This window comes from Lynx rufus, unplaced genomic scaffold, assembly GCF_022079265.1.
Source record: "Lynx rufus isolate CCGP_SWC_20201006 ecotype Redwood Valley unplaced genomic scaffold, mLynRuf1.p SCAF_2, whole genome shotgun sequence".
Lineage (NCBI taxonomy): Eukaryota > Metazoa > Chordata > Mammalia > Carnivora > Felidae > Lynx > Lynx rufus.
In genome coordinates this window covers 75638396-75656708 of record NW_025814834.1, presented here as the reverse complement: position 1 = coordinate 75656708, position 18313 = coordinate 75638396, and the positions used below count along the sequence as shown (strand labels likewise).

The window sequence follows — 18313 nt, the reverse complement described above, 5'->3', positions numbered from 1 at the left end:
TACCTGATTTCACAGGTGATGGTATTTGAAAACCAGATATCTGAAACCTCACTCCGCTACCTTTCCTTCTGTCTCCCTGGCTCTTCCTTTTCATTCTCCTTTCTCCGACCTTACCTGTTAGAGTTCCTGAAAGCCAGATCTTCAGTCCCTTTGTCCCATTCTCAACTCTGTCCCTATTTAGTCCCATCCAGTCCCTGACTTTCTTTTCTCTATACTAGTGTTTCTCAGGTATGTATTTCAGTGCCAAACCTCTGGTCTCCAAATCCAGCATCTAACTATCTACTCAAGATCTCCCTTTGGAGAGATGACTATACTTCAAATTGAACAAAATAACAATAGAATTAATGACCGCCTATAAAACTCACTCTCCCTCCAGTGTATTCTGTTTTATTGAACGATACTATCATGCACATAATTACTCAAGCCAGAGCCCTGGGAGTCATCTTAGATACCTCCTTCTCTCATAATCCATATTTCAAATATCTCCCTAAGTCAAGCAACACATAGTGAATTAATGTTAGGAATATTTTACATTTATAAACATACAGGGTTCTTAAAGTAAATATGTATTACATGTTACATATTATCATTATTATATATAATATTGATATTATATATTTATATAATATTATATATATATATATATATATATATATATATATATAATTGTTTTTTTTGCAGAGGTATGGAGTTTTTTCTGGGGGGTCCACACAACATTTATCTAAATGCTGTTAAGGGTAGAGGATTTTTATTATCCTTTCTGCCCTCTTGTATATCAGGGGAAAACTTTTAGTTTCCCAAGGGAGGATAAGGGCAACGTCATAGGTGACATCTTAATTTTTTTTTTTTTAACGTTTATTTATTTTTGAGAGACAGACAGATCATGAGCAGGACAGGGGCAGAGAGAGAGGGAGACACAGAATCCAAAGCAGGCTCCAGGCTCTGAGCTGTCAGCACAGAGCCCGATGCAGGGCTCGAACTCACAAACCGTGAGATCATGACCTGAGCCGAAATCAGATGCTTAAGCGACTGAGCCACCCAGGCACCCCATAGATGACATCTTTTTTGTTAGCCAAGAGGGACAAGAAATATGAGCACTTTGGATACCAGTTAACACTTACATCCCATTTCTCATTTTTTTTAAGGAGTTTGTAACATAATAACCAAAGTCTAGAATTGGAGGGGAGCAGCAGGAAGTACAGTCTTTGGATAGTTAAAGTACAGAAGAACTCCTGAGAAAGAATATTTCATTTTGTTGTAATTGCCTTCGTCTCCATTTCCCTTTGGGTGATATACAAGCCAGGAAGTTCTGTATTCTTTCTTTACCTGGAATTAATAAAACAGAAGATCGCTGGCCACCATTCAGCTTGTCTGAGTCCAACCTTATTGGCAGGGCTCTGAACGCCCCAACATAGTGTTACAACACTGCTTGTATCAAAGTCAGTCTCTTTGGGTCACATGGGCAGCATATGTCTATGTGCTTACCTGTGTTCTGGGAAGAATAATTCTTTTTAGTAACTAGAACTTAGCTTCTGTTGTGAGAAAGAGAGGTTCCAAATCAAACATGAAGAAAGTTTCTCTCTCCTAAAAGTCTGGATGCAGAGAGCACAGGATGACTACTCAGTTGTTAGGGATCCAGGCTGCTCCCATCTTCCCAGGTGTGGACTTGACCTTTCAACCTTCACTTTTCTCCAACCCTCACTTAGCTACATTTAGCCATGAGGGTAAGGTCTAGCTAAGAGGATGTGAGGGGAAATGATGTTTGTTTACAACTTCTGGCATGTGTCCCTAAAGGAGGACAATTTGCCTCTTCCTTCATGCTACTGTTTGGGAGGGTAGGAAATGTCATTGTTTCTGGCCCTCATAGGTCCAGCTAAAAGGACGTTTATTATAGAAAGGAGAACAGCAGCCTTTGGCACGTGCATAGAAAACATCTATTCAGCCTGGGGATACAGATTGAAGGGTGAGGTAGGCTTGGTTTGACTTCTGCTTTCAGCATCTGTACCTGTGTGAACTTGGGCAAGTTCGGATGTTCTTGTTTGTTTCTTCCTTCAATACTCCACGCAAAACTCCATTGTAGAATCCGTCAGGTCTCGTTGCAACCTACATTTGTGTTCCCCTGTGCTTCGTTCAGTGCCCAGCCATGGCTTGCACTTCCTATTCTTGTAACGGTCATGGGAGACAGTAGATTCCCTATCTGTGTCACAACTATTTGCTCCTTTCCTTCTATTTTCACTGCTTTCATCCTCCACTTTCTTTCTTTTGTGTACCATCTGTTTTCTCTTTGGATTAGGTATGCAGGATGCATGTATAATGCCCCTCTGGCACATTAATCCCATTCCACTGTTAACATGTTCCATTCCTTTATAAACCCCTCCCCCTCCCACTTTTTAAAACCTTATTAAGGTATATATAATTTACAAATCATAAAATTCACACATTTTAACTGTACAATTAAGTAATTTGGGGTAGTTTTACTGAGTTGTATAACCATCATCATGATCCAATTTTAGAATGTTTCCGAATATCTTCCTTACCCCAATAGAATCCCTTGTGCCCATTTACTCTTAAACACCATTTTTTAGAAACAAGAAAAGAAAAAGCAGCTTCCTACTTGAAATGGTAAGCCAGAATGTATTATATGACTATTGAGAACTTAGTGACTGTTAGTGCTATGGAGACTTCTTATAGAATAAAATATAATACCTAATATCAAGGGGGGAGCTAGTTGGCAAGATCAGACCTCCAAGACCACCGTAAGAAGTATGTATCCTATTTCCAGCTTTTGTGAATAGACCAGTAGTATAAGACTACAAAACTTATCGTGAACAGATTATCTGAATTTGGAAAAATCTCTCAGACCCCATACAGATATTTTTTTCTCCTTCCAGTTTTAAAACACCCTTTCTTAAACTGACTGACCATTGATAGTTTCCAGAAGTATGGGCTTTTTCTAACATCTCTTCTCTAAATGTCATCTTAAATATGTACCTCCTTCTGTTTCCATCTATTTGTAACCAGAATCTAAATTATAGAATTTGCATCTTTCCAAGTAGGATCTAACTTGCTGTTCAATAAATACTTCTAATCCTAAATGCAAATTATGGCCACTGTAATTTTTCGCTTTGGGATACTTATGGAAAAGAGTAGTGTTTATTAACTTTCCCTGAATTAAATGTAACCAGTAGCTATTTTGGCCTTCAGGTTGTTATTAATGATAATTAACTGTGGTGATGAAGAATTACTAATAGTTATGATCCTGAGGAGTAAAATGATGTATTTCAAAGAGCTTCCTGTACCTTTAGGTGTTGAGTAAAGCAATCCAGTCTTTTTTTTTCATCCAGGAAGACACAGGCACTGGCCATTCCTGGGTGCCAAGTGCAGATTACTCTTCTGCCTACCCCTTTCCTGTTCTCCTCTGGAGCTTTTCTCATGGCTAGCAGCTCAGCAGAGACACATCCCCTAGAGGAGACAGGCGATGTTAGGTTAAGAAATGCTTGTGTTAGCACTTGAACACCTGCCTTCACCAGTTTTAGTTTATTTATTTTGAGAGACAGAGAGCATGAGTGAGTGGGGGAAGGGCAGAGAAAGAGAGGGAGAGAGAAAGTCCCAAGTAGGCTCCACACGGGCAGCGCAGAGCCTGACACAGGGCTTGAACTCATGAACCAACAGATAGTGACCTGAGTGGAAGTTGGACACTTAACAGACTGAGCCACCAAGGAGCCCCAACCACAGGTTTTATTTTAGATGAAGGGAAATAGGGAAGACAAGTTGGAATGAGTCACCTTCTTTTCATCCTCTAGCAACACGAATTCCCAAGTGTGGGGGGGGGGCTCTGAGCAAGGAGTCCTCTGTTGTCAGAACTGTGACAGGCTTGGCTGCTCATATGACGGGGTGAAGAACTTGAGAAAGGATGAACTAGAATGCTGTGGTTCTCTACCTTGGCGGCATATGGGGCCAGCTGGGGAACCTTTTAAAAATGTTCAATGACCACCTTCAGAATGGTTAAATCAGTATATTTGGAAATGGGATTCAAGCATCAGATTTTTTTTTTTTTTCTGAAGCTTGCCAAGTACTTCCAATATGCAGTCAAGGTCAAGAATTACTGGGCTAGTAATAGACCTCTCGTTTTTTTTCCCTCCAGTTTTATTGAGATATAATTGACATATAACATTGTATTAGCTTAAGGTGTACCACATAATGATTTGGTATATGCAAAGTGATTAAAAGAGTTAAGTTCTGTTAAATACCATCACTGGCCATCTCTTCTTGACATGCAAATAGCCATCAAGCAGCAGCCCCCCCAGGCTTATTTGTTCCTTGCAGTCACCTGAGATTCTTTTTTAAATTTATTTATTTAAAGTCAAGTTACTTAACATACAGTATAGTATTGGTTTCAGGACTAGAACCCAGTGTTTCATCCCTTACATAGAAGATCCAGGGCCTGTCACCCATTTAGCCCATCCCCCATCACCCATTTAGCCCATCCCCCACCCACCTCCCCTTCGGCACCCCTCTGTTTTTGTATTGAAGAGTCTCGTGGTTTGCTTCCCTGTTTTTGTCTGATTTTTCCTTTCCTTCCCCTATGTTCATCTGTTGTGTTTCCTAAACTGCACATATGAGTGAAATAATATGATATTTGCCTTTCTCTGACTGCTTTCGCTTAGCATAATACATCCCAGTTCCATCCACATTGTTGGTAATGGCAAGATTTCATGATTTTTGACGCCAAGTAGTATTCCATTGTGTGTGTGTGTGTGTGTGTGTGTGTGTGTGTGTGTGTGTGTGTGTATGCTACATCTTCTTTATCCATTCATTAGTTGATGGCCATTTGGGCTCTTTCCATATTTTGGCTATTGTTGATAGCGCTGCTGTAAACATTGGGGTGCATGTGTCCCTTCGAATCAGCATTTTTGTATCCTTTGGATAAATACCTAGTAGTGCAATTGCTGGGTCATAGGGTAATTCTATTTTTTTTTTTTTTAAATTTTTTTTTTTCAACGTTTATTTATTTTTGGGACAGAGAGAGACAGAGCATGAACGGGGGAGGGGCAGAGAGAGAGGGAGACACAGAATCGGAAACAGGCTCCAGGCTCTGAGCCATCAGCCCAGAGCCCGACGCGGGGCTCGAACTCACGGACCGCGAGATCGTGACCTGGCTGAAGTCGGACGCTTAACCGACTGCGCCACCCAGGCGCCCCAGGGTAATTCTATTTTTAATTTTTTGAGGAACCTCCATACTTTTCCAGAGGGGCTGCACCAGTTTGTAGTCCCATCAACAGTGCAAAAGGGTTCCCCTTTCTCCACATCCTCACCAACATCTGTTACTTCCTGAGTTGTCAGTGGTATTTCGTTGTGCTTTTGATTTGTATTTCCCTGATGATGAGTGATGTTGAGAGTCTTCATGTGTCTGTTAGCCATCTGGATGTCTTCTTTGGAAAAGTGTCTCTTCGTGTCTTCTGACCATTTCTTTACTGGATTATTTGTCTTTTGGGTGTTGGGTTTGATAAGTTCTTTCTAGATTTTGGATACTAACCCCTTATCCATTATGCCATTTGCAAATATCTTCTCCCATTCCATCAGTTGCCTTTTAATTTTGTTGATTGTTTCCTTTGCCGTGCCGAGGCTTTTTGTCTTGATGAGGTCCCAGTAGTTCATTTTTGTTTTTGTTTCCCTTGCCTCTGGAGACATGTTTAGTAAGAAGTTGCTGTGACTGAGGTCAAAGAGGTTGCTGCCTATTTTCTCCTCTAGGATTTTGATGGTTTCCTATCTCACATTTAGGTCTTTCATCCATTTTAACTTTATTTTTGTGTATGAGATTAAACATCTTTTTTTTTTCAAATATTTTTTTTTAATGTTTATTTATTTTCGAGACAGAGAGAGACAAAGCATGAACGGGGGAGGGTCAGGGAGAGGGAGACACAGAATCTGAAACAGGTTCCAGGCTCTGGGCTGTCAGCACAGAGCCCGACACGGGGCTCTAACTCACGGACCGCGAGATCATGACCTGAGCCGAAGTCGGCCGCTTAACCGACTGAGCCACCCAGGCGCCCCTAAACATCTTTTTTAATGTTTATTTATTTTTGAAGGAAAGAGAGACAGAGCGTGAGCAGGGGAGGGGCAGAGAGAGAGGGAGACACAGAATCTGAAAGGGGCTCCAGGCTCTGAGCTGTCTGTGCAGAGCCCCACTCCAGGCTCCAACTCACAAGCCAAGAGATCATGAGCTGAGCTGATGTCAGTCTCGCTTTAGCCGACTGAGCCACCCAGGCACCCCAAAGAATCACCTGAGAGTTTAAAAAGGTACTGATGCCTGGACCCGTTCCTTGAGATTCTGATTTAATTGATTTGGGTTGGGTTCTAGCAATCATTAGCCTTCTTCAAAGGCTCTGCCAGTAATACTAATGTGCAGTCAGGAGGAAGAACTGCTAATTGGACTGGGAATAAACATTTTAGCTCATAGCCAGCTCTGAGGGAACACGCTCTGTACCTGCTGGACAGAGTGCCAAGAGTTCAAGCAAGAATGTGAAAGGGAAGGTGTAAGCACAGGAAGAGAGAAACATGACGTGCTTCAAAGTGGGGGCCTATGGTCAATCCTTGTGCGTGGTGTGTGTGTGTGTGCGTGTGTGTGTGTGTGTGTGTGTGTGTGTGTAGTGATGTGTGTGACAAAGAAAGAGGGAGATTGCGAAAGGCAAATTTGTCCCCAACCAAGAGAAATAGGAGGATAGAAGATAGAACTGAGTTGGCTTTTTTTTTTATAGTCTATAATTTTGGACATTTGGCCAACGTCTCTTCATCTGTGAGCAGAGTTGGTGCAGTTTTATTTGCATAAAGAATAGATGTGATCCAAGTTTTCCTGAAAAGGCTCCCTAATCCAAAAATGTGCCTCCTATTTCACCTTTCCCGTCAACCACCGTGGCTGAAAAAGTCCCCTGAGTTAGAGCCTTTCTTTTGGGTTAAGCCAGGCCAGTAAATCAATGTGATATCCTCTGTTGGCTTTAGAGTTTAGCTTCATTTTTGTTGTCAAATGCATTTACGTAGACCTTGGCTTGGTAGGATATGAGTGAGAATTTAAAAAGAGCCTTCTCTGGGCTTCGCTCTGAAATTTCAGAATTGCCTGAGAAAGAAGGGAGTTGTCCCCAGAAAGGGAGTTTCCTCAGGTGACAGAAATAAGCCCTAACTTGAGGGAGGGGTCTAAAGACAATGGCAAGGTAAGGTGACCAGAGGCCAACGTACTTCCTTTACAATTAACTAATTGCTGCGGTTGTTATTTGCCCCAGTGAAAACCTTGAGGGTGGAGAAATGTTTTTATCCCTGTTTCCCAATTCAGAGTCAACTGACACGTTCATCTTTTAGTGCCTCAGGATGGAATCTAGGGTTTGGTTTGGAAATGTTCTGGCTTGGAGCAGAGCTCCTAATGGCTGTCCCCTGACGTGGCTTGTTTTTTGGGGTTTTTTTGTGTGTTTTTTTTGGACATTCTGTATTATTGTATTAGATCAGCATGTGGCTTGTTTTAGTTAAAAACAAAATCTGATTATGAGCCATTATTTGTTTAAATTACTGTAAGCAAACACAGGAATTTATTTATTTGTAATCTAAGAGTTGATGTTGCGGCTTGTGGTTTACTCAGAATTATTCTGAAACTTCTCTCCGCTCTGCCTTTTGGACTGCTGACCACTTCATTTATGAGGGGTATTTTCCTGCAACGGAAGTGAGTAGAACTTCTAGGCCCACCCGGTCCTTGCTACCTGTTGGGTCTGGTCTGTCTTCCAGGTGGGCTGGAAGTGATAGCTATCCAGGGCCCCTGACACCAGATCTCTCCCCTCCTCCTATCAGGGTGCCTTCGCTTGCCTTGGGGTGGTGTCAGTTTAAACTGCACCGGAAGGGTCAAACACACATCATGCGGCTAGAATGCAAGTTAGCTCATTGTATTATCTAGCACTCAAACAACTGGAGAGAGGCAATTTCCGAGGCAACAGGACCCAAATAACGTGTCTTCATTTGGGGCTGGGAGTGCAATTAGTGGTTAGGGAGGGGAGGGGAGGTGTTCAGTGACTTACTTTATACTATCTTAACCTATTCATCAGATGGGTCCAAGGTGTAAAAATATCAAACAGAGAGAAAAAAAAAAATCCATTTTGAGCAGGTTCCCCTCCCCGACTTAACCATCATTTCGATCTAATTAAGCTACAAAGAGGGTGGCGGTGTCACTTTCTTTCAGTTTGGTCCCCATGGAAAAGAAGAGCATGTCGTGAAATCATTTACACGACAGGAGTTTGGTGGAGTAGCCCCCACATAACCCAGTTTATGGGGAGTTGGTGTGAACAGGTCGTTTTCTTAAGGGGGTGGGGAAAGGTAAAGCCCTAAGGTTTTCGAGCGCGCATGGAGGGTCCCCAGCGCTCTACTCCAGGAGCAGGTGTAGGCGGGCACCAGGGAGACGCTGGCGGCGCGGCGCAGGCCCTCAGTCCCGACTCCGAGTCCCGGGGGAGCCGGCGGCAAGGCGGCGGCGGCGGCCTCGCGGCCCCGGCGCCTGCGCGGTAAACCCGCGGAGGGCCCCAGCCCTGGGTCGCTCTGAGCACGACCGTCCCGCCCCCGCTGGCGCCGCCGGGCGCCCCGTCGCTCCTGCTGCGCGCTCGCGGCGCGGGCGGGAGTGCTCGGGAGCTCGTCCTGCTTGTGCCGCGGAGCGCTGGCTGCGGCAGGTCCCGAATACCGGAGGAGCGGCCTCACACCGGGGTGGGAAGAGTGGAAACGTGCGGCATTGACGCTCACCGAAATCAGGTCGTGAAACCCTACTAATTTGACCAGCGCCACAGAGACTGAATGAATACCTTTACCAGAAAGGGGATTCTCGGCTGGGGGATGTAGCTCAGTGGTAGAGCGCGCGCTTCGCATGTGTGAGGTCCCGGGTTCAATCCCCGGCATCTCCAAACAGCCGTTATCCCTTTTCTTTTCCTAGCACAGAAAACACTACACGTAGACCTTTTGCTCACAGAACAGTAGGGCGTCCAAGAACAATCTAACAGTGAGGCAGAGAAACAACAGCGAAGCCCAGGGAGACGGCCTTTTAAGTTGTAAGTAAAAGCGAAACCGGAAATTGCCCCTGATACCTCTTTCCTTGTTTGCATAAAACCAACTTTTGGGTATGGTTACCGTTGAACTTGCTTTGGGATCCTAACTTACAGAGTTAGAAAGTAAAATGAAAAGCGAGGTTGCATTGGCCGGGAATCGAACCCGGGCCTCCCGCGTGGCAGGCGAGAATTCTACCACTGAACCACCAATGCTCACAGGAGGAAGTGCTTCCCATATTTCAATAGAAGAGATATTTCCACGTGTGCGCTGATTCGCTTCTGTTTGTAATTATATGTTTATGTGTTCAATATTAAATAAAGCAGTGGAATCTGTAATTAAATGATTATCATAAAATATTGGGAAAACATTCAGATTGACAAAAAATCCAATCCTATTAACTTCTGTTGAACTTTATTAAGTGATTCTTCTGAGGCTGATCGCGGTGAAGCAGGCAAATGGAAATTTTGTTATGTGTGTACAGGATTACACAGCTACCTAGCTGTCTCTTCGGACCTTTAGACGATTTGTAACAACTCCTCCCTATTTTTCTTCTGTTATAGTAGCTATTCAAACAACTACGTGTTCACATTTGTTAGGAACAAGGGGTAAGGAGCTAGGACCCTGACCAAATTATAAGAGTAAATTAGAACGCTGTGACCTGACTTTGAAGCATTGGTGATTCTAGCCAAATGACCTAACTTCTCTAAACCGCTCTTTCTTTCATTGTGAATGACTTGATCATGGGCCCCTTTTCAACACTAATTTTATGAATCAGAGCCTCTACCCATAGGATACTATACATCAAGAATACTAGAGTGGCGTTGGAGAAAATCATAAAAGATTAATGACTAACCTAAGAACCCCCACATTAGGATTTATTTTTAAGAAGTTTTTACTGTGTGAATAGAGAGCAAAATTTGAAGATAAATACATCATGAAATTATGAAGACATAGAAGATATGAAGACGTTAGGGACTCAGTAAATTGAAACTGCAGTCCTAAGTCACCTGTGGAAGAATGTAGTCAAATCATTTTTACCTCTGACAACCTCAGTTCTTTAAAAAGAGAACTAGAACTGGATAGAGATGTGTTTTGTTTTTTTTTTTTTTAAATTGCATCCTGAAAGGGCTCTAACTTGCCAGGAGAGCCTCATGGCCATTGTCTGTTGGGGCCCCACCTTCTTTGCCCAGCCCCATCACTTCCACTAGACGTTTTTTTAAAAAAGACTTTATTTATAAGTAACCTCTGTACCCAAGGTGGGGCTGGAACTCACAACCTTGAGATCAAGAGTGGAGGGCTCCACTGACTGAGCCAGCCACGCACCCCTCCACCAGGCCATTTTTAAACTCTCCTATTTATTTGCATTTGTTTGATGGGTTACAAGTCTGAAATAAAAGATTTTGAAAAGCCCTGATCTAACTATGTTCCTTCAAACTCCAAAATGTTCGATTCAAAGTTTAAAACAGTCTAAAAAACTTAAACACTACCAAAAGTTTAAAGAGAAAGAAGGATCAAATGAGAAATACAGCCTAGTGACAAATAATATTAGTGACCTATCAAAGACCATACTACATTTTTTTTTTCCTTACTGCAAGTCCATGTGAGTCAGCCTAGCCCTAGGAACAAATGTGGTGCTGTAAGCCAGTTATTCCATTTTCCTTTCCAAACATTGGTCTCAGATGGGTTTGTGACCCTTCCTGCCAAAGACAGTGCAGTATAGACATAACCTAGGGGCTTCTGGGAAAGATGGTATGGAAACTCTCTTTTGCCTTTTCTTTCCTGCTTGGAACATGCCATATGAGGTATAATACTTGGAGCTGCTCCACCCATTTTGTGACTTGAAGAAAGACTGAGGATGACCCAGAAGAAAGAGACATCGTGGGATTTTCTCCATCCAGTCTTAGGTAAGGTAATTAAAGATCTTTATTGTTTAAACCCATTTGTGGTGGGCACTTTGTTATACACAGCCAAAAGCATTCTGTGTGTGTGTGTGTGTGTGTGTGTGTGTGTGTGTGTGTGTGTCTGTTTAGCAGTTCATTTATTTCTGATAGAAGTCTGGTACAAGTATTCTATTCTGTGGAGAACTGATACGTTGAGATTAGGGTGAGGCTAACTCTCCCCCTCATCTCTGTCACAGTGGTAAGTATGTGAAACAGGTCTAGCCAGATATTTCCCTTTGTCATGGTGTTTTTTTTCTTTTCTTTTTTTTAATTAGGTTTATTTACTTATTTTGAGAGAGACAGAGAGAGAAGAGAGAGAGAGAGAGAGCAGGGGAGAGGCAGTCAGAGAGGGAGAGAGAACCCCAAGCAGGATCTGCACCAACTGTGAGATCCTGACCTGAGCCCAAATCAAGAGTCAGATGTTTGATCAACTGAGCCACCCAGGCACCCCACCTGTGTTTAATTTAGAGATGGATATGTGGCCATAAGAGGGATGATAGAACTTTCCAGAACTTACCAGAACTTTCTTTCCAGAGATATAAACAAAAACTATCTTTCTGTTGGGTGAGCAAACAGATTGAGTATATAGCTAGTTTTGCTGATGCCATCTTGCTTGAGAGAGAGAGAGAAACATCCCCAATATGACGCTGAGCCCCTAAAAGCAACCATGCTTAAATAGAACAAAATCTAGATTTTGTGTTTATGTGAGTCAGTAACTTGTCTTTGGAAATGAGCTATCTTTTTTTTTTTTTAAGTCCGTTTGAGTAGTACTTATATTGCTTGCATCGAAACAACAAAAATTGAGAAACAGTTTTACCCAAAACATAGTAAATTTAGAGAACTTATTACCCTTGAATGTGATATAGGCTGAAAATATGAAAGTTTAAGAAAAATGTAAAGAATGTATCTGTGGTAGAATTACAAAAAAACTACTAAGACCATGAAAAAGTTTGTAGGACTTATTCCAAGTTGTTTGGATAAAGGTAATTCTGTGGCAAGGAAAGCCACTGAAGATTTTTTGAGCAAGAGGAGAATCAAAGCATTAAAATTTTTTTTTAATGTTTATTTACTTTTGAGAGAGAGAGAGAGAATGGGGGAGGGTCAGTCAGAGAGAGAGAGGGAGACACAGAATCTGAAGCAGGCTCCAGGCTCTGAGCTGTCAGCACCAGAACCCAACGTGGGGCTTGAATTCACGAACCGTGAGATCATGACCTGAGCCGAAGTCGGACGCTTAACCAACTGAGCCACCCAGGTGCCCCAGAGTCAGAGCTTTTGAAGGGATCATCTGGTAACAATGTGCCAGAGAAGTAGAAGTAAGAGAAACCAGAAGTCAGGAAATTCATTCAGGAGGTGATTACAGGGTAATCGGAGCAGCAGTGAAGTTCTGAAGTAGGAGGAAGGCTGTTGCTTGAGGTTCATGGCCAGGTAGAAAGATGGGAAAAAGAAATCTAGTTTAAGTGACTAGGAGAATAGTGGTATCATGTCAGGTCTGGCAGAAAACTGACTGGAAGGAAAAGGGTGGAGTAAAGTGTTTGCTTCCGGAAATATACACTCTGAGGTAAGTAGGGTGAAATGCCACCTGGGCAGTTGACCTCTAGATCTAGAGAAATCAAGACTACAAAAGTGGAGTCGGGGGCAACAATACAGAAGTAAAAGGTAAGTATTTGAAAGTGGAGGAAATCACAGAGAGAGGAGAGCTGAAGGCCAAGCCTTGAGAAGGTCTGTTTTAGGGAGTGGTAGGAGTTGAGGAGCCAGAGGTGGAGAAGCAGGGGAGTGGGTTGTCATGGAACCGGTGGAGACAGGGCTTCTTCAGGCAGGCAGAACTTCCTCTTGCTAATTCTGAGTCACATCATGACACAGGTCACGTCAGGACAAATATGTGTATCGTTGTGTTTCATTGCAGTGCTCTGTGTTAATCCTGTTCCACATCGGAGGTGCTGTGGAAGCAGTGATTTCGTGACTGGTATGGCTAAGCACGGAAAGATCACAGATGGCCGACGGTGTCTTTTGGGTAGCACACACGAGCACTTCCTAGTCTGCGGAGCCACCATGCTCTGATGAGTGGCCCTTCCTGAGGCTGGCAGAGAGGAGAAAGCGAGGAGTGCCGTGGAATGTTACCCAATCATTTCTCTCAGGAAACCTGTCATTGTGACAGCCCGATGGGGCAGGCAGGGGCTTGTCATTTGCATCATAGCTCTTGGAACTCTTGCTCAAGGCACCCTATCCCTGGTTGGTGTTGGCTCACCATGGAAATGTGGCCAGGCTTATATCATCTGAAGAAAGCAAACCATTAAGAAACAGAAATAGTTCATTTAATACATAGCCACCAAAGCAATGCTTTTTTTTTTTTTTTTTAAACTTGTGAGTGATTGTATTGATTTAATACACACAGCTTATTTCTGTCCCAGGTTACAAACTAGCCCTGGGGAAATGGTGGAGCCAGTCATTTGGATTGCCCTTTACTGGCTGGGAATTAAATCATTACTTATTCCATTTTAGAATCACAAGTAGTACCCCAAGGCCTACTTTCCTAAGGATTAAAATCAAGGCATGGAAATGAAGAATCCAGGTGTAATTCTCAGATGCATGCAGATGTTGAGAATGCAGCAATTTTTCCTGGAAAGCTGTCACTGCAAAATCATCCTGCTCATGATAGGCTCATTCCTAGTTCTGCAGCATGTCTAATTAGTCAACAAGTCGGATTTTCTTCTTTTAAAACAGCGCTGAATCTTGCTCTTCCTCCTCAGGCCTGTCCCTCTGGACTACTGCAGATCCTTATCAGCTCACCCCCTGGGTTACCTGGGAAACCCCTGCTTTCCTTTGCCCCCCCCCATAATTGCTGCTAGTTGAATTTTCTCCCTCCCTCTCCTATTCCTTCCCTCCTTCCCTCTCCTACTTCTTCCCTCCCTCCTTCCTTCTTCTGCTTCTAATTTCCTTAATTTTTCAAAATTTAATCATTTTTATTGCTGGTTCAAAATTGACTTAATTTCGAATTCATATGGAGTCTTCAGGGTGGAGGATATACGGGTATGAATTCTTTATCCTTCTCTCGACACTCATTTCTGATGCAGCATTTATTCAACCCCTCTTGAGCTGTGGCACTCGGCCACCCACCATCTAATGGAAGTATACATACATACACATATATATGTACATATGTATATGTATATGTATATGTATATGTATATGTATATGTATGTATATGTATATATACATATTCTTTTCATAAGTAATCCATGCGTATGGTGCAAAATTCAAAAAGCATAAGAGTATGCATTAAAAAGCTTGTCTTCATCCCACCCTCCACCCCTTACCCCCATTTTCTGGGTTCCATTTCTTAGAGGTGCCCACTGCCATCAGTTTCTTGTATTTCCCTGCACAGAAATCGTATGTAGATTCAAATGGCATTTAGCTTTTTTGCACAAAAGGTACACACCATACCTACTGTTGTGACCGTTGCCTTCTTTCTTTCTTTCTTTCTTTCTTTCTTTCTTTCTTTCTTTCTTTTTCTTTCTTTTTCTTTCTCTCTTTCTTTCTTTCTTTCTCTTTTTTTTTTTTTAAAGATAGCAGCAAATTTTTCTTCTATACAAGTGGATCTACCTCTTTCTTTTTAATAGTTCTGTGTTCCTATCTAACTGCACTCTACTGGCTAAAAAGTAAAACATTATTTATTCCATCTCACAATCACAAATAGTGCTCCGGGCCAGGTTTCCTAAAGATTTAGAATCAAAGCTTGGAAATGAAGACTCCAGCTCTAATGCTAAAATGTATGAGGATGATGAAAATGTCCATTGCATGAAGGTACTGGAATTACCTTAACCAGTTCCTTAGCCGAGGACATTTAGTCTTCTGATCTTTTGCTAGTGGAAACAACAACTGCAGTGAATATCTTTGAACAAATGCCATTTTGCTCATGTATGAAATATCTGCAGGATAGATTCTTAGAAGTGCAACTGTTAAGCCCAAGAGTGAGTACATTTTAAATTTTGATACATATTATGGAATTATTCCCAGGAGAGGTCTCTCTTTTTTTTTTTTTTAAACATTGTTTTCATTTTATCATTCTGCTCACAAACTTCAGTGGATCCTAATTCCAACTACATTTCTTAAACGTTGCCAAATTCAGGGCAAGCTTCATAGATGTGCAACCTGTACATTTGCACAAAGTCTTGTACTTAGTTGATTGGCACTTAGCTGAATGCTTAGCTGTCGTCCTGTTGTAATTCTTAAGTTTTGAACAAGGGACTCTGCGTTTTCATCTGGCACGGAAGATTAAATAGCCAGTCCTAGCTGATTCACCAGACTCCCCAATTCCCAGGGCCATTTTGACTATGGCAACATTCTTGCTGCCCTCTGTCATGCACAAAACACAGCATGCTCATTCCTCATGATGATGGCTTTGTTGCTTTCTCCACCCTGTACATTTCCCTTCTGTCTGCATGTTTCCAAAGGTCATTTCAGCTTCAGCTCCATTTGGAAAACCTAATTCAACTATTCCAACCATCTTGTACTTTCCTTTTTCTGTCTGATCCAAAGCTCTGCCTCTTCAACCCTGTACCTTGCTGCTTATCAGTTCTGATTCTTTCCCTCAAATCCCCTTCATAGTAGGAGAGTCACTTATTTTCTCTGGGCCTCAGTTTCCTTGGTCTAAAGTGAAGATATTGTTCTAGATCACCAAGATTCTTCTCAGTAGTAATCATCTGTGAACTTTTTATATTGCTTTGAAAGATGTTGAGTTTGAGGCTTTAGACAAGATATACAAGTTTGACTAGGTGAAAACACATAGTTGGATTCTAAGAGAGGTCGCAGCAGAGTAAAGGAGCACTAGATTATAAAGTAATACATTTGGATGGAGAAGACATTTTCTCATGAAATTTTTTAAAAGTTACTAAAGAAATTCAAGTTAAAAAAGGAGATATCTCTTTGGACCCACTAGACTAGACAATATGTTAAAGCTGCATGATGCTGAATATGGGCAGGGACATGGGACATTTGACCCTGTGCACCACTGGTGGGCTTGTGGATGGGAGCTGCCATTTCAGAGAGCAGCTGGTACCATTTGGACACATTATGTTTGCATATAAACCATGAACTCGTATTTCCATTTGGGAATACTTACATAAGTAAATTCTTATGTAGGTCAAATAATTTCTTGTAGAAGTCAATACAAGGACTTATACCAGGATGTTCATTGTGTGTTATTTGTGGAAGCAACCCAAGTGTTCTCTTGGAGAGTGGACAGATTGGGGCGCCTGGGTGGCTCAGTCGGCTGAGCGTCTGACTTCGGCTCAGGTCATGATCTCACAGCTCGTGAGATCGAGCTCCGCGTCAGGCTCTGTGCTGACAGCTTAGAGCCTGGAGCCTGCTTCAGATCTGTGTCTCCCTCTCTCTCTGCCTACCCCCCCCCCATACTCTGTGTCTGTCTCTGTCTTTCAAAAATAAACATTAAAAAAAAAAATTAAAGGAGAGTGGACAGATCAATGGTAATGGTGCACACCATGACTTGTATCCAGCATGTGGAAGGAGTAGATTAAGATGTAACGCAGAGCAGAGAACAAACTGAGGGCTGCTGGAGGGGAGGGACATCGGATGGGTTAAATGGGTGATGGCCATTAAGGAGGGCACTTGTTGGGATGAGCACTGGGGGTTATATGTAAGAGGTGAATCACTGGGTTCTACTTCTGAAGCCAAGACTACACTGTATGTTAACTAACTTGAATTTAAATTAAAAAAAAAAAAGCGAGAAAAGAGAAAAAAAGATGCATCAAGGAGCAACACGGATGCTGTCAAAAACATGGTACCTAGTGAATAATATAAGGTACAAAATGAGATATGATAGTATAATTTACATACCTTTAAAATGGTGAACTCAGGGGCACCTGGGTGGCTCAGTCGGTTGGGCGGCCAACTTCGGCTCAGGTCATGATCTCGCGGTCCGTGAGTTCGAGCCCCGCGTCGGGCTCTGGGCTGACAGCTCAGAGCCTGGAGCCTGTTTCGGATAATGTGTCTCCCTCTCTCTGACCCTCCCCCATTCATGCTGTGTCTCTCTCTGCCTCAAAAACAAATAAACGTTAAAAAAAAAATTAAAAAAAATAAAACGGTGAACTCAAAACAATACATGCCTTGTAAGGTCACATGTAAACAAAAAGATGTATGTTAAGCACAATACGGTGATGCCTTCTAGGGAGGCAAAGGGAAGAAGAGAGGGATGTGGGGGTAAGAGTGAATAAATAAAAGAACAAAGATATATGGCCCAATGATAATAGTGTGTCATAAACAGAGAGGGATGATTAGCTCAATTTTAGACAAATGAGCTCCTCCAACTAAAAATATGATGAAAACTAAAAAATAAAGCATATAAACTATGAAAATGCAAACAGCACAGAAAGGTATAAAATCAAAAGTTAAATTCTTCTTCCATTCTAGTATATTTTTCTTCCTCATTTCCTGAAATTAGTTCTTCAAGTTTTCAGCCATTAGTAATTTCTGGTTTAACCTATCTTTCTCTACTCCATTTCAACACAGGCAGATCTACCCTTTAATAATGACAGAGTCCTCCATGGTACAGAGACATAGCATAATTTAATCAATCACTTCTTGATGGACCATGTTTACTAGAATGTTTCTCATTTTCTCATTGATTTTTCAGAGTATTTGTATATTAACAAACCTTATTTGGATTTTCATTTTCTGAGCTCCTGCAATATTTCTAGTCCCTATCAAGATTTAGCCCTTAAATATTTATTATTTATGTTTTTTACTGTTATTCCTGCCTTCCTAATATGTTGTATTTGTGGGCAGAGAAACTTTCATGTAGTTGTTTTGTTAGCTTTCGTGATTGTGTTTCAGCCGTCCCTATCACAATATTGGATATAAAGGCAGGGTTCAGATATTCTTTTTAAAAAAGTTTTTATGTGTATTTATTTATTTTGGGGGAGAGAGGGAGAGAGAGCACAAGCAGGGGAGGGGCAGAGAGAGGGGAGAGGGAGAATCCCAAGCAGGCCCTGCACTGTCAGTGCAGAGTCCGATGCAGGGCTCAATCCTGCAAACCACAAGATCCTGAACTGAAATCAAGAGCCACATGCTTAACCAACTGAGCCACCTAGTGCCCCAGTGTCCAGATATTCTGATTGACATTAGGAATTGTATATGCAAAGTAACCTATCAAGAATCATCAATATACATGAATAGTAATCAAAATTTCTTTGATAGAAAACTCCAACTGAGGCCTGGAAATATTTAAAAACAATCTCTCTCTCTTTCTCTCTCCCTTCCCCCCACCCCCTTCTCTTTCTCATATCCTATAA

The 18313-nt window shown here is 42.0% G+C and overlaps 1 long non-coding RNA gene and 2 other non-coding genes across 3 annotated transcripts; 2 read left to right on the top strand and 1 right to left on the bottom strand.

Annotated features, from left to right (window-relative positions):
- Positions 1-8714: 8714 nt before the first annotated feature.
- Positions 8715-13333, top strand: LOC124515738 (uncharacterized). The gene is made up of 3 exons (XR_006962876.1): positions 8715-9068; positions 10869-10970; positions 12910-13333. It is a non-coding gene; the product is annotated as an uncharacterized LOC124515738 (long non-coding RNA).
- Positions 8853-8924, top strand: TRNAA-CGC (transfer RNA alanine (anticodon CGC)). The gene has a single exon. It is a non-coding gene; the product is annotated as a tRNA-Ala (tRNA).
- TRNAG-GCC (transfer RNA glycine (anticodon GCC)) lies at positions 9208-9278 on the bottom strand. Its single transcript has one exon. It is a non-coding gene; the product is annotated as a tRNA-Gly (tRNA).
- Positions 13334-18313: the final 4980 nt, after the last annotated feature.